At 42.4% G+C, this 14,996-nt stretch overlaps 1 long non-coding RNA gene across 3 annotated transcripts in view; it reads right to left on the minus strand.

The window, feature by feature from the left end:
- Nucleotides 1-14,996, minus strand: part of LOC147827991 (uncharacterized) — a 201,085-nt gene that overhangs the window by 77,007 nt on the left and 109,082 nt on the right. For all 3 annotated transcript variants that reach the window (XR_015451449.1, XR_015451450.1, XR_015451448.1), the window contains one exon: nt 11,118-11,192. This is a non-coding gene — a long non-coding RNA (uncharacterized LOC147827991). The remainder of the gene's footprint in view (nt 1-11,117; nt 11,193-14,996) is intronic.

The following is a 14,996-nucleotide window of genomic DNA, read 5'->3' on the forward strand; positions in this document are numbered from 1 at the left end:
GGGTGAGCATGGGGTAAAGTTAGAGTAAAGTTAAAGATGCCTTGGAGGTTGTGACTCATGGTGCCTTTGAAGAGGGCAGAAACATGGGGCCATGGGGACAGGGAAAGGTTTGGGATGTGATATGATCCTGCAAGGCAGCCCAGTGATTCCCATCCTGGTATTCATGCCCCTCTTTAATACTCCCACCCTTGAGTGTGGGCTGCTAATGAACAGTGATGAAATATCATCTCTAACATTAGGGCACAAAAAGACTCACTGTTGAAGAAAGCCAGGTGTTGTATTGTGAGCTGTGCCATGGAGAGACCCAAGTGCAAAGAAGCTGAGTGCCATGGCCCACTGATAGCCCTCAGCCTGTTGGCCATGAAGGGCTGCACTCCACCAACAGTGAGCTTGGAAGGGAGTCCCCCATGGAGCTGCCAGATGCAGCTGCTGCACCAGCCAACAGGGGAGCCTGGGGGGCGGGGAGGAAAAGTGTTGAGCCGTGGATTTCCCACACTCCATCTTGAAATTTGAATTCATTCTGTGAAGTAGATGTTGGGACCTCTATTGTGTAGATAAGGAAACCAAGTCTCAAAAAGGTTGAAACCTACTAAATGCCACATGACAATTAAATAAAAGAGTGGAGATCTGAACCTGGGACTAACACACACCAAGGCCCACACTCTGGTTATTGAGAAATGCACTGTACTTGTTTTACACCTTTTTATTGGAACTTGGAAAATAAAATAGATACATATTCAATTATCCCACTAACAAACATGCAGACTGGGACTGAAGCACTGTGCTAAATGAGACCAAAGCTTCCCTTGGTGGGAGACACACCAACCCTAACATAACACACACACACACAAGTGTGCATGCACACACACACACAGCAGCAGCAACATACCCTTGGAGGAAGAGTCCTCCATGTACACAATGATCTAATGGGTACTTTCTGAAGAAAATAGCTGAATCTGATGCCACTGTGGGCCACGATCCACTTCTAAGAATTTGTTTTAACTCACTCAAATATCCCTCTGAGGATGGCTTTTTACAGTCATCCAATTACAGACAGGGAAACAGGTATAAAAGGTTAAATAATATGTTTCCAGACAGTCTGTCTCCAGAGTCTCATGCAAGCTCCCAGAAGAATTCTACCTGGATCCTGGGCTGTCACACTGCCTAGGGTCCCAGTGCAACTTTGGACCTAAATGGCCTTCATTCCGGGTACCTACCTTCAGAATCCAACCCAGCTACCAAACTCTTCACCTCTGACTTTCTCCATTCAATTTCTGGCTTTCAGTTCCCATCAAGCCTCTCCCACCTTTGTTCCTGAGTGTCACCCTCCCACTCCCCCCTCCCCAGACCACAGCTCTTGCCTGCATCCTAGCCTATGCCCACCTACTGGCCTGTCCTATAGCTCACCATGAAACCCACCTGAGGCTCTGCCCACTGATATGCTGCCCTGGAACAAGGCCAGCCCCAAGGACAAGCATTGCACCAGGAAAGCATGTCATCCAATAGGTCAGGGGCAGACTCATTAGGGTGCGAAATGGTCCCAGTTCTGGGGATATCATCTGAAGACCGATTGCTTCCAGGAAAGGAAAATAGCAAGATAAAGGCAGGAAGAGCATTACTATGTGGATAAAAAGATGATGTATGCAAATGAGCACAGAGAGCCAAGAACTTAGATTAAGGACACTACCAGCTATGAGTAGAGAAGATAACAGAAGCTATTACAGACCTCTAGGGCACGATGAAAAAGCAAGTCCGCCCATGTTTATGCAGATAACAGAGCTGTTAAAGAGGCCATAACATTGATCATCTGGGATTGTAATGGCCCTGAAATGGACTAGAACGAGAATTGTGGGGTGGCAGGGAGGAGGGGCCCCAGAGCCAACAGTGATCGGAAGCACTTTTCCCGGAGACTGTTGAGCAATCAGGGAGCAGGAACTGTTTGGGGCAGCCATCGGAATGCTGAATGCAGTGAGGGGTGAAGGGATGGGGCTAAAATGCTAAAAGCAGCATTTTCAAACAAGTCTCATTTCAATTTAGTCTTCCCATCTGTGGTGATTTTAAAAATATAGTTTCCAAATTGCCTGTAGCATCTGGGGAACAGGGTCTGTGGGCAGACACCTGCACTCCAGTGAACATTTGGAGTGACATTCTGGATGGAGGGTCCTTATGGTTTGGAGATTCATCAGTAAAGGAGACAGACTTGTAGAACCCGAAAAAAACAGAGCAGGAAGATGAGTTAGCTAAACTCCCCAGAGAGTCAGCAGCATCCTCGAGGTCACAGGGCAAGTAAGTGACAGGGTGGAGGTGGAACTCTGATTTCCTAAGTTCCCGTTCAGGGCTCCACTAACCCCTGGGATGAGGGAAAGGAAATCCCTTGAGAGCATCTCCTCCAACACTTGACTGTTTTCAATGCTCTGTAGTTTCCACAAAGAGAAACAAGGGAAAAAATAAAAATGGATAAGTTCAGATCTGAATTCTCTTCAGCAAATAAAATTCCTAGTAATTATTTTCCTTCTTTAGCTTAGAAGAAGCAAGAATGAAGAGTGTCCTACCAAATCTCTAAGGCAAGACTAGAAAGCAAGCAGGCAACTGTCATGGCTTATGTGTAGATTTCCACCAACTCAGACAGTCTTAGGTGGAGCTTTTTCAGAGGTGGCTGAATCTAGAATGTGTGATTGATTCATGGGTCAATGCTAGAATTAAAGGTGCTAGGGTGAAGGGTGATTACTAAATCAGTCCACTGATTGGTTTGGCACTTCCCTAATCCCGGTGACCTACATAGACTATAAAAGGGGTAGAAAAAAGCTGCTAAGGTCTCTTGCTTGCTTTTGCTGCCTTCTGCCTACAATGAACTGTTTCTCCTCTGTGACACCAATCTGCCATTGCTACCCTCCCTTGGAGCCAGCCAATTATGGACTGAAACCTCTATTAACTGTAAGGCAAATATACCTTTCCTCCTTTAATTTTGGGTGTTGAGTATTTTGTCTCAGCAATGAGAGAGAAATAACTAAGATACCAACCACTCAGACTGACTGTCCATCCCAGCCCTGTCCCTTCACCCCAGGATCCCATCACTTGTCATGCGTCTGCAGCCCACAGAAGTCAACACCATTCTATTTCAGGTGACTGTCCCAGAGCCCCCTCAATCCTCTGTGCCCATGAAACCTGCCTTTGTCTCCCTGGTTCTCAGATTTCAGCATCTGCTCCCCAGACTGTCATTTTCAGATTAATCACCCAAGCCGCTCCTCTTGGCCCTGTGCTCCATATTATTTTAACATCTCTTGGGGTCCTGGTGAGAAAAATCCCTGTCTAACAGTTCCCTGTGAGGCTCATATATCAGCCTGGCCCCCAGATTCTTTCAAGTAAAAACAAGTTAAATATTTTTACTTGAACCCCAAATTTCCACCTAGGGTGAGGGATGAGGTTATGATGACCCTCCCTGGCTCATCTCTTGGGAATTTGGAGCTGTGGACAAACAAGAATAACCATAGTGTTGGCTGCATTTGGCACAAAAGGGCAGATGATTCCAAACTTGAAAGGATCCAGCCCCACTCTACTGCTTTGCCTACCATTGCTTAGGGGTGTAGTGTGTGCGTGTGTGCACATCCGTGCACGTTTTGCATGTTACATGCAAGTGGGAGGGGATGGTGTAGAATGGGGTACAGAAGAAGGTTGGACCAATCCTAGTTGCACCTGAACTGAGTTCTCAGCCTGTAGTTTGCAAGGGAGACAGAATGGCCTGTGTTTGTCAGGGCATCAGGTTGTGACAGAAGTCTAGCTCAAATTAGCCAAAGCAAAGGGTCTTACTGCATAGTACCTAGGAAGCCTAGGATGAAATTAACTCAGGCGTGGCCAGAACCAGGTTCCCATGGCAAATGCAGGGCCCTGAGGGACCATGCCTGGTTGGCAGTTGGGAAAAACACTTAAGGCAGTCAGTGTGGCTGGAATCCCAAGAGGTAGCAAAAGGCATATAACACAGGAACCATAGTCACCATGACAGCTGTATTTTATAACATGAGGATGGGGAGCCAGACCTGCAAATATGTCTGAAAATGTCTCTGAGGCCTATCTGGATCCCCAGCTTCAAAGGAAGACATGGAGAACCACATCAGCCCCTAAGGAGCTGAAGTTGCTTTGTTACCTACTGCAGTGTGAACAAGTGCAGTTACAGGAGGCACTGGCCCATCTCCCTCTTCCTGCTCCTCCCCTGCACACACACACACACACACACACACACACACACACACACACGCACACCTCCACTCTCCAAATCCAGGCAGCACAAGAAGGGTCCATGTGCTAGAAGCTTTCAGACAGCTTTTCCTTAACCAAATAAACTCTCCATTTAATCTGAAGAAATAGGTGCTATTAAGCTAATTTCTGAACTGTCATTGCCAAGAGCCTAAGGACACGAGTGAAAGGCAGAGGGTGAGGCAGGGCACTCAGACCTGATCCTAAAGAGGTGCAGAGGTTGTGAGCTCCTGACTCAGGCCAGCCCAACAGATCCACTCCAGCTCGCAGCTGCCTCGTGCAGCACAGGGCACCGTGTGGCAGACCCTCGGTAATAAAATAAGAAATGAGAATCTCTTGATCGTTATTGTACCCAGGGCCTTAAAAATGATGGAGAGGTGGCCCGCCCCTGCCATGGGGTGGACCCAAAGTAATTATCGGGATGCTTTGCAGATTATTGAATAAGTCCCTGTAACTGGCACATTGATTTATATAAGACTTGGAGATTTTGAGAGATTTGAGAGAATATTAAGAATCAATCAATATTTTAATTTATTTCAGGGTCTTGGAGACTTTAGCTCTGCAGAAAACTACTGGGAGGAAACTGTGACCTTTGAAATATGCCTGCCTGGCAGGCCCTCGGTGAGAAGCCTGTTTGGCAGCAGCTTCAGGGGAGGATTTCCAGCTCTAGAATGTTCACTTTCTTCAAGGCATCAGTGAGGGACTTCGAGTCAGTGGGCACTAAGGTGAGAGTGCTCTGGGACTCCTGGCTTGGGGGCACCAAAGTGTCCCCAAGGCCTGAAGACAAAAGCCAGAGACTTGGCACCCCTTCCCATGGTGTACTGCTGGGACTTGGGGACATTCTTTAGGGCTCCCCATCCCTGTGCTCTCCCTGGGCCTTTGTCAGACATCACTCAGAGCACTGAGCACCGGACCTCAGACTATCACCAGGCATGTGTCTGGTTGCCTAGTGAGACTTTAAGCTGCCTCAGAGCAGGGACAATGTCTGGGCCATTTCCAAGCCCCTACTACTTGGCATCATGCTGGCCCAGAATAAGTAGGCATGGGTCTTAGTCCATTTTCTGTTGCTACAATGAAGTACCTGAGGCTGGGTGATTTCTAAGAATGCAGGTTTACTTTGGCTCTGGAGCCTGAGAAGTCAATGCTCATGGTGCCAACATCTGCTTGGCTTCTAAAAAGAGCCTTCTGCTGCTTGGACTCACGGCTGAACATGGAAGGGCAAGTAGGCACCTGTAGGAGTAGCTCATCTCCCAAGATAGCTGATGCCTCCCCTCTCAAGAAAGACATTAATCCACTCAGGAAGGCTGTACCCCTGTGACCCAACCATGTCCCACAAGGCTCACTTCCCAACACTGAGGAATTAGGGATGCAACACATGAGCTTTTGAGGGGACTGAAATCACACCAACATGAAAACAATTTATTGAAATAAATGAATGGTAAAGTGAACTAATGCAAGAAAAGCCAGTACTCATTTGTGGAAATGTTCTTAAAGGTCACACAATGCATTCAAATCTGTCAAGTTTCAACAGCCAACTGAGGGAACATTAAGATCGAGTCAACAAAATTGAGAAAGGTGGAGGCAGGGTGGAAGGAAGTGACCAAGGCCTGCAGCACCCTATAGCTGGTAGAAGGAGAAGTTGGAGCTGTTTCCATCCCCAGCCTGATGAGTCCAGGGGAGAGCAGGTGTCAGGATCGGGAAAGAGACATTTGACAACAGTGCAGCCTTTTGTGAGGAGACAGCCAGCCCCTTGAAGCTGAGAGAGAAAGTGTGGACACGAATACTCCAACTTGTTCTCTACCCTTCCTCACATCTTTCCTCGTGTTCCTCATTGGCCAAAGCCAAACAGAAGTCCTAGAATGGGGAAGCCCTAGATTCAGAATGGAGGGGGGCTGAAAGTGTGCAAAAGATACCCGGTCAAAGGTTTCCAGGAAACATGTAGTTTAGTCCATTCTGGCTTCTCCACGCCCACAAGAAAGGCAAACCCGGGCAGGCCCAGGTGATGGGCTCAGCCCACTGGGTCTCACAGGGACAGTTTTACATCTGGCAGTGTTTCTAGACAGTTTTGGTTTTCATGGTTGAAGCCAGGAAAATGCTATTGTAATCTCATGAGTAGAGCCAGGAATGTGCTGGAGACCAAAATGTATAAGACCATGCCCACGACAAATAACTATCCAACTCAAGGTGTCCATAGTGCCACGGCTGGGAAACCCTGGCCTAAGGGAAGGTTTCAGAGGAGCCTAGGCTCAGGCAGACTCTGTGCTGCCCTCCTTAGGGCTGAACAATGTGGTCCTCACTGGGCTGGGAAAAATGGCGTCATGTGGTCTGACCCAGAGCCATCAGCCAGTAACTGACCAGTGTCCTGACTTCTTGTGCCCCTTTGGGAAAGGAGGAAGTCCACTTATTCTCCATCTCTCCAACAGCAATGTCCCCAAGGTGGCCAGGCTATGGAAGGGTAGCCTAGAGAGCAATTTTCTTGTTCATGAAAGCAAAACATCCCCTCTGGTCTCCCCACTTCCCCAACACCTTGGTCTCTGCAACTGTCTTGTTCCTCTCCTTTTTCATCTTACATTCACACCATACAAGCATGTGGTAAAAGTGAATCAAGCCTTGCCATCTGCCTCTTTCTCTTTTATTATGTTTGTAACAAAAAGAAGCATCAGAGGAAATGGAATCCAAATTACCAATACAGTGCCAAGATCCTCCCAAGTAGGCCTGTGGCTCAAAGAAGGGGCTGACTTCCAGGGGCTGCAGAAGAACAGTATGCTCGGGATGAGGCCCACCACAACCCCCTCCAGTTCTCAGGGAAGCAGTGTTGTGATCCCCACTGATAGATGAAGTAACTGAGCCTTGCTAAGGGCAAACCAGGAATTCAAGTTTGTACTCCCAACAAGTAGTAAAGTGAGGTCTTAAACCATGCACACAGCCTGCCAACTCCAAGACATAGACCAGTGCTGCTTCTTATTTCATCCTGACATGAAATTAATTTATTCCCCCTGTGGTTTGGATACCATAATGAAAACTGCTAGAGTTTAAGTAACTGTGGTCCTATTTTTTTTCCTCCTGTCACATCCTAGGGAGTTTGCCTGTCATCTGACCCCTTGGGACAGAGCTGGAGAGAGAATCATTTCCAAGCATATATTCACGCCACAAGTATCCATTAAGAGACAACATGCCAGGTGCTAGATGTGTAATGGCCTGAGAATGCCTGCTGAGCAGGACAAAAGTACTTGAAAAGGGACCTTTGGTGCCAGATCATAGAGGACCCCAATATTGGTGGACATGTACTCAACCCCCTCCATAAGCCAGCCGCTGTTCAAGTTCTTCCCATATGCTTATTCCAGGAACCCCAAAAGGCTGATGGTATCAGAGCTCCCCATGTACAGATGTGATGACTCAAGCAGTCAAGGAAACCACTCAAGGATCCAAGCTGAGCCCCTGGGTTCTGCTCTGGCATAATGCACCAAAATAAAGGAACCATGACATTTCACAAAGGGGAAGAAGCCAGTCAGAAAAGAACAAATGCTATGACTCCACTTATTCAAGAACTTAGAGTAGTAAAGTTCATGGATATAGAAAGTAAAAGAGTGGTGGCCAGAGGATGAGAGGAGAAAGGAACGGGGAGTTACTGTTTGTAAGTACAGGTTTCAGTTTGGCAAAGGTGAAAACAGTTCTGGAAATGGATGGTGGGTTGCAGGACAATGCAAATGTATTTAATGCCACTGAACTGTAGACCTAAAAAATAGTTAAAATGGCAAATTTATGTCGTGTATAACTTACCACAATAAAAAGTTAAAAATGTAACTTTTCAGCTCACCATTAAAATTCATAAATTGATACACAAAACAACTGGGTTCTAAAATCCGTTCTCTTATCTGCACTACACACTGTGTTACTCGGTGTTCTCCAGAGAGACAGAATGGATAGGATGTGTATCTGTATAAAGGAGATTATTTAAAGGAGTTGGGTCACCAATTCTAGAGCACATCAGTCAATAATCTGCCAGCTAGGATGAAGACTCAGGGAACAGTTGATTCTGAAGTTCAAGTCCAGAGGCTGGTACTGGTAGAATTCTTGTGCTGGCAGAGGTCAGTCATTGCTCTAAAGCCTTCAGTTGATTGAATGGGGTCCATACAGACTATGGAGGGCAGTGTTCTCTACCCAAAGCCCACTGATTTAAATGTTAATCTTGTCCGAAAGACTTTCACAGAAACATCACAAATATGGTTGACCAAATATCTGGGCAGCATGGTCAAGCCAAGCTGGCACATAAAATTAACCAGCACAAATGGTCAATCCTACTCTGTCCCATCTAAAGAGAAAGTGGTCCTATTGTAAATAAGGAGCTGGAGATGGGATCAAGCCTAGGGATGCAGGTAAACTCAGGAGCTAAATCCAAAGTCCAAAGCAATCAGGCTGACATGTTAAAGCAGAAGGAAAGACTTTGAGCGAGTTTACACAGGCCAAAAGTAGCAAGGACAGGGTGGGCTTAGGGTAATTTACCAATGAAGATGCTTGCTGCTGAGCCTCTAGACTCCCACCAAGTGAGGGACACCTGCCAGGGGCAGGTGATGACCACTTCAGGTGATGACCAACCATAGACCTAGTAGTGTGGGATGCCATCTTCCTTCTGAACGGGAAAAACTAAGTTCACAAGAAATGTTACCAAGGTACCTGACCTTTCTAGAATCCCAGCCTGGGTCACGTGTGCAGATGGGGGTTGAACGGCATAGATATACAAAGGCCAGAGTGTAATGAACTTCTGGGATTATGTTAGTGAGCACTGGGGGCCAGCAGCTAGCATAAAAGTCCAGGAGACAAATTCAGGATGAAGAGACCAGGTCAAAAAGGATTTTCCTCCACATTATGGGTGTCAATAGACAGGAAATAAGGCCAGAGGTGGGAAGCTGGAAGGAACTGCTGAATGTAGCCAAGGCAGAGGGGAAAGGGAAGGAAATGGAAATCATATGAGGGATGATGTTAGCTTGGCTGAATGTAGAGGAAAGTACAAGTTGGTGAAGCATGGGTTCAGGAGCAAAGTCTTCCAGGACAGAAGGTCCATAGAGGCCAACAATGATAATGCATACAAGGAATTAAACAACCACAATGATGGTTACCATTACTTTCTATGGGCCTGACACCATCATCCCTACTTTACGCAGGATATCTTAATGAATCTTAACCCCTGTACACTTTACATATGAAGAACTTGAAGTCTTAAGAGATTAAATAACATGTCTAAGGTTGTTCCTTGTTAAAAGGAAAAGCTTTTGGGGTCCCAAAACAAGCATATTAGACTGCAGCACTCCTGATAATTTAAGGGCCAACAAGAGTCAGGCATAAGAAAAGCTAAATCCACTGAGAATTTTCATGGCAAAAAATATGTAAATGAATTTAGAAACAATCCACTGGGTACTTGGCCAGCAGCTATAAATAGCATTCCCCAAGGTTTAATTTCTCTGTAATGGTTCTTGGTGTTGAGTTGAGTGAACAATTGTAATAATAGGCAGGTTAATCTGCTCCATAATTCACACTTGTGGACTGTTGAGCGGGAGGCATTAAGGGTTTTGCCAAAGCAAAGCAGCTCCTGAAAGGCATCTCAGCTTTAATTGTTTCTGAGAAAAGCCAATGGTTTCATCTCTGACTCCGGGCATCTTGCAGAGAAAACACAGTACAGAGCTCCCATAGGGAATGAGTGGTTGGGCTAGGGCTGTCATTTCATTTTAATGGCTTACGGAAAAGTTTGGAGGAATGGTGAGGATTAAAGCCGTCAGTCTCCTGCCAGCCTCCACAAGCTCCAGGATCAAGCTTGGGTTTGAAGGTTGGGTCCCTTTAGTAACCATAGGTAAATTATTAGAATTAGAAGTTTCCAGAGCTCTCTCACTCCAAGCTTTTTGGTGACATAATTTATTAAGGAGTTTAAAAACACAATCCAGCTAAACATTTTTTTCTGTGTTCTGGAGGAAAAAAAACCATGCTGGCTGGCTAAATTTAGGAACTGGCTGCAGGTCTTTAAAATACTTGAGAATCAAGCTCAGTTTTTCCTTCCTTTCTTCTTAATAATAAGGAGGCAACTCCTGGGTAAAATGGGAAGACCATGCACTTTAAAATTGGACTCCCATTTCCTCACCTAACCTCTGAGATCTTGCCTACACTCCTCTCCAAGCCTTGATTTCTTCATTTGTAAAACTGAACATTCCATGTTAAAACATTCATGTTTTGGCTATTCTGAATCACTCTGAAAACATATGAAGTGTACATTTGCTGAGATGTAAGTGTAAATTGTATGTAAGGGAGTTCTAAACAGGTGAATCATCTACCACCTAGCACCTGCATCTCCACACAGCTCTGTTGTTCTCTGCTAAATATAGAGTTTAGATTTCATTTTTTAAAGAAATGTAACATCTATACAGAAAAATACACAAAGTAAAATGGATAGCCAAGAAAACAATGTAGAGGGCAATGATTAGTCATAAGACAGCAACTGTGAAATCAATATCCAGGTGAATTGAGGTCAAGGGGCAGTAAACTTTTTCTATAAAAAGCAGGATAGCAAATATTTTTTTCATCTGATTTGGTCTCTTGAGCATGTATGTGTCTTCATCCATTAGGGTTACATAACAAAATATCATAAACTGAGTGGCTTATACCCAATAGAAATTTATTTCTTACAGTTCTGGAGGTAAGCAAGTCTATAATCAAGGTGCTGGCAGAGCTGGTGACTGGGGAGGGCCCATTTCTAAGTTTATTGATGGTGTGTAATTAGCCTCTTTCTGTCGCTACAATGAAATATGTGAGATAATTTATAAAAGAAAAGGTTTATTTTGGCTCACAGTTTTGGAGGTTCCAGTCTATGACTGACTCACCCCATCATTTCTTGTGATGAGGCATCACATCGTGGCAGGAGCGAGTGCCAGAGCAAAACTACTTACATTGTGAGCCTGGGAACAAAGAGAGAGAAAGAAGTCAGAATCTCACCATCTCTTTTGGAGGCATGTCCCCAACAACTAAGACCTGCTACAAACCCCCACCTCTCAAAGATTCTAACACCTCCCAATAGCGCCAACCTGGAGACCAACTAAACATATGGGTCTTGGGGGACAATCCCAATCCAAACTAAACCCTGCTTGTTCACAAAGTGGAACGGTCTGACTAACTCTCTGGGCCTCTTTTAGAAAGACTCCACCCTCATGATCTAATCACCTTCCAAAAGTCCCATCTCCCAGTATCATCACATTGATGATTGGGTTCTGACATTTGAATTTGAGGGAACACAAACATTCAGACCATACCATCTGCCATTGAATTGTGAAACCAGCCATACACAATGGTAAGCAAATGTGCTTGCTTTGTTCCAATAAAACTTTATTTACAAAAGTAGGTACCAGGGCTGGGAACGTAGCTCAGTGATAGAGCACTTGCCTAGCATACTCTAGGTTTTGAGTTTGAGCCCCATGACCTCAAAAAAAGAGTAAAATAAAATGATAAAAAGTACAGATTCTAATTTACTGACCCATTAGATTATCAACCCACAGAGCCACCTCATGCTTTCTCCTCAACAAGGACAATACTACATTTATTTTTATGGCAATCACTTCCATACTTCTCTTTCTATTTTATTGCCTAAGTATACATCTCTAAACACTAACATTTTGCCTAGCTTTCTCACTTAATATAAATGAAATCTTACAGTATTTCCTCTGAGTCTGGCTTTTCATAAAACATAACTGGCAAATTGCTCTAGATCATTACACTTTACTGTTGATGCACATTTATTTTTTTCCCACTTTGAGACCATTGTGAAAAATGCAGCTGTAAATATTCTTATACAAATCTCTTAGTACACATGTGCATGGATTTCTGTTGGGTATAAATGTAGAAAAGGGAGTTTGAGGTCTTCGGGTACGTGTATGTAAAAGATAATGGCAACTCTTCCCTGTAGAAACGTGAACTTGCATTCCTATCAGCTGTGTTCAAGAAGAAATCCAGTTGTTGCACATTCACTCCAGCATTTGTTATTGCCAGGCTTTCAAATTTTATCCATTCTGTTGAGTGTAGTTGTAGCTAATGGCTTCAGTTCACATTCCCTGCTTAGTAATCAGGTCCTACACATTTTTATGTATTTATTGGTCATTTGGATACCTTCCTTTGTGAAGTGTCTGTTCAAATCTTCTGTATATGTTTTCTTAGTAGCTGTTTGACCTTTCCTTATTGATTTTTAGAAGTTCTGTTTATATTCTTAGTATGAACTTTTTGTTGATTATATGGGTAGAAAATTTTTTTCTCTCACTTTTGGCTGAATATTCACCAAGTCATTTGAGGAGCAGAGAGATTCCTGATTTCAGTGTAGTAAATTTCATTAAAATTTTCCTTAATAGTTTGCATTTTTTGTATTCTAAGGAACCTTTCCATATCTTAAAGATATGATGATATTTGGCTTTTCTAAGTTTCATTTCTCTAGATTGTTGCTCATCTAACCTAAACCTATATATTAGAGTTATCAACCATATCTGTGGTATATACTACAAGTATTTTCTCTCAGTTTGTCATTTGCCTTTGAATGTATCATATTTTTACCTTTAAAAACATTTTAAAGATATTTTTATAGTCAAACTTAACAATCTTTTCTTTTATTACATCTGGATTTTGAATGATAATTTAGAAAACTTCCCTACACCCAAGTTATAGAAGAATTCACCCATGTTTTGTGTAGTTTAATTTCATATAAGTATATATCTGATCCATTTCAAGGTCATGCTTATGTATAGTATAAGGGAAGGATGTGTTTGTGCTTTTACAAACAGCCATCTGATTTTCCCATATCACTTATTAAAAAATATTTCTTTGTCCCAGGATTTATGCTCACATTTCTTATATTATATCCACAATTTCCATATGCAGGTGGCTCTGTTTCTTGATTTTCTATTCTATCTCAGTGGTCTGTCGATTCATGTGCCAGCACTGCACCACTTTTCTTATAGAGGATTTGTAGAATGCTTTGATGCCTGGTAAGGATAGTTTCACCAATTTTTCTGGCTCCAGAAAAATAAGATTTTGGTATTTTTTTCAACTTCAATAAACTTATAAATTAAATTAAGGAAGACTGACATCTTGGTGATACTGAGATGTCCTAACCAAGAATAGAGGACACCTCTTTGGAGGATGTCTAGCAAGATGTGGACTTTGTGGTCACCATTATTTTTCCTACCCAGAGTTTCTTGTCATAGCATGCAATCTTCAGTCATCAAAGTTTAATGTTATTTAACATTTTCCTTTATTCTCGTCCTGATAAATACAAGGAATTTCGAGTATTTGAACTGAATTTTGTCAACTTTTTTTACTTGTATATATCTTTCAAACACAGCAAAACTCTTTTATTTTTATTTTCATGTAATACAAATAGATATTAATAAAGAAATATAAAGCCATTCTATGATAAAATAAGTTTTCAAAAAAAATAATTAGAGAATAACAATGGTAAATACACTGTGTATCATGATCTTAAAAGAATATATTTTCATTTGCTAATTTATCGTTCAACTCATTTCCTAATAATACTATACTTTTTTGCATAAAACATTTTAATTATTAACAAAGTATCTCACACTCTGTATAATTTCGAACAACTGCATTATAGTGAGACTATTTTTGTTGCTTATATGCCTGATCTCCAAGTATACTTACCTATGTACCTGTAGTTGTCCTTCTCATTTCTATTCATCCGTCTCCTTCAGTGTTTTATTTGGATTATTTTCCTTTTGTCAGAAGAACTCTCTTTAGCATTCCCCTTAATTCCTTTTAAGAATCTGCTGGTAATGGACTCAGTTTAGTTTATCTGAAAGTGTCTTCATGATATTGTCGGTTTTGAGGGATATTTTTGCTGGGTGTTAGATTTTAAATTGGCCACTATTTTCTTTTGGCATTTTAAATATAAATCTCATCACCTTCTATTGTTTCTCTGGAGAAATCAATAGTCTAGATCCTATTTCTTTCAAAGTAATCTGCACTGTTTCCTTTGAGTGTTTTTAAAGTTTCTCTGTTTCTTTAAGACTTTGGGCTGTTTATTGTGATATAGTATTTCTTTATTCCTGGATTTCCTTTTGTCAGAGTTTTTAGGTATTCTTGCAGCTTGAAGTCTTCTATCAGTTTTGAAAAGTTCTCACTTACTGTGTCTTCTTGCTTCTCTCTCACCCTCATTCTCCTCCTTCCTCCAGGATTGCAGTGACAGATTTAGATGGTCTCTTTTGCACTGTTTCTTACCCTCTATTATGTGTTTTACTTCTTTTTTTCTCTCTTGTCTCATTCTTAGTATTTTCCTCTAAGATATATTTAACTTACTAATTCTCTCTTCAACTATGTCTATTCATTTACTGGACTGTGCAAAATGCATCTGTGGATTCATTTATTAGATTGTGTCTATTCATTTATTAAACCCAACAACTGAGATATTCAGTGCATTTTTACCCCTAGAAAACTTTTGATTTCTTTTTATAGTTTTTTTTATAACTACCAACATTCTCAGCTTTTTAAAATATCTTGTTGAACATAATAACCATAGTTATTTTAAAGGCTTATCTGGTAACTTCAATACCTGGATCCCCTCTGGGATTATTTCTATTATTAGTGGTTTATGAAATTGTATTTCTGCTGCCAAGGAGGAAAGAAAAGTACTTTGTACTTCTTTTGCTTAGAGATGCCTTCTTTTTGGCTTTAAAAAAAATGTCTACAACAGCTGGGCAGGTAAG

This window comes from Heterocephalus glaber, unplaced genomic scaffold (genome assembly GCF_053883595.1).
Source record: "Heterocephalus glaber isolate CG9 unplaced genomic scaffold, H.glaber_assembly_v1.0 deba00001428, whole genome shotgun sequence".
NCBI classification, from domain to species: domain Eukaryota; kingdom Metazoa; phylum Chordata; class Mammalia; order Rodentia; family Bathyergidae; genus Heterocephalus; species Heterocephalus glaber.